The sequence below is a fragment of the Rattus rattus genome, chromosome 5 (assembly GCF_011064425.1).
Source record: "Rattus rattus isolate New Zealand chromosome 5, Rrattus_CSIRO_v1, whole genome shotgun sequence".
Taxonomy (NCBI): Eukaryota; Metazoa; Chordata; class Mammalia; order Rodentia; family Muridae; genus Rattus; species Rattus rattus.
Genome location: NC_046158.1, coordinates 42,854,662 through 42,856,378, shown reverse-complemented (window position 1 = coordinate 42,856,378; position 1,717 = coordinate 42,854,662). Strand labels below are relative to the sequence as shown.

General features: G+C 38.1%; 1 pseudogene; it reads left to right on the top strand.

The window, feature by feature from the left end:
• Positions 1 to 1,211: 1,211 nt before the first annotated feature.
• On the top strand, positions 1,212 to 1,330 carry LOC116902572 (annotated as a pseudogene).
• The last annotated feature ends 387 nt before the right edge of the window (positions 1,331 to 1,717 follow it).

Sequence of the window (1,717 nt, the reverse complement as noted above, 5' to 3'; positions counted from 1 at the left end):
TTCCCTGAGAGAGAGAGAAAGAACACACAAACACAGAAATAACAGTTATCTTTTAATACTTTGTGTGCGTGTGTCAAAAAACATAAATAAAATAGGCACTTCTCAGCCTCTCAAGAGACCCTAGAGGCATGTGAGTTCACAAATCTACAGTTTAAGTGTTCTCCTGGTGCTCCTTATTACTGTCTAAACTAAACTTACTGCCACTTAATGTCCACAGTTTTTCCTAAATAGTTCCTTTGAGAACATTTCTTCTATCTGATATATTTTTTAAATTCGTTTGTTTGTTTATTTATTTTTATTTATTTACTTATTTATTATTTATAAAGGGGAATTCACAAACTCAACACAGACTCAGTAAGAAACAAACAAAGTTGCCTTACTTTTGGGTGGTTCATAGTGGCATATGCCCTTTTTAAAAATAATTTTTATTTTTTGAGATTATAATATAATTATGTCATTTCTCCCTTTCCTTTCTTACTGTGTTCCCTCCTTTTCTCTTTCAAATTCATGTCTCTTTTTAAAATTGTATATATATATATTATATATATATATATAAAATAAATTTAGGATATATAAGTTTATACACACATATCATATATCTGAATATGCCTAACTCAATTACAGATCTCTTGGTCATCACAAAGATGTATATGCCACTACCTCATTCTTAGGGATATATTATATCCCAGATAGTGCTCCCTGTATATATGTTTTCAGGGATGAGCATTTGGTATTGAATCACCAATTGTTGTCCTCTTCCTTGTAGATATTTTGCTGATGCCCAGCATTTCTTAATTTCATTTCTTGTACTTATTTCTGTAAGTGTGCGGCCTCATGGTCTTTTCCAGTTCACTTTGGCATGTCTACTTTTGTCCTTGTTTGGATTATGTTTAAGCAGTCATATTGATGAGACTTCAAGAGTATTCCTTCTCTGATTTCAAGGAAACACAATCTCACACTTTCTGTTCCTCTGACTCTTACAGTCTTTCTGCCCTCTCTTCTACAAAGATCTCTGCTCCTAGTATGCAGGGATTATGTTGTAGATGTGTCAGTCGAGACTGAGCTCCACAACTCTACATTGTAATCTGTTCTAGTTTTGTGTAATGCTCTCCATCTGTTGCAAAGAAAAGTTTTCTTAATTAGGGGTGAAAACTACACTTGTCTGTATCCTCAAGTGGTTTAATAAGGTAGTAGTTAAAGGTTCTCTGCCAGTCTGTGGCCATACCACCCTGAATGTACCCATTCTAGTCTGATCTTGGAAGCTAAGCAGGGTGGGGCCTAGTTAGTACTTGGATGGGAGACCGCCTGGGAATAATGGGTGCTGTCAGCTAAGAAACAAAAAGGTTCTCTTCCAAGATCCGTGGCCACATTAGCCCTGGGTTGGCTAGGTTTCTAGTACCAGGCATGGTTTTAATCTTTTTTTTTCCATCTTTATTAACTTGAGTATTTCTTATTTACATTTCGATTGTTATTCCCCCTCCCGGTTTCCAGACCAACATCCCCCTAACCCCTCCCCTCCCCTTCTATATGGGTGTTCCCCTACCCATCCTGCCCCCCATTACCACCCTCCCCCCAACAATCACGTTCACTGGGGGTTCAGTCTTAGCAGGACCCAGGGCTTCCCCTTCCACTGGTGCTCTTACTAGTCTATCCATTCCTACCTATGAGGTCAGAGTCCAGGGTCAGTCCATGTATAGTCTTTGGGTAGTGGCTTAGT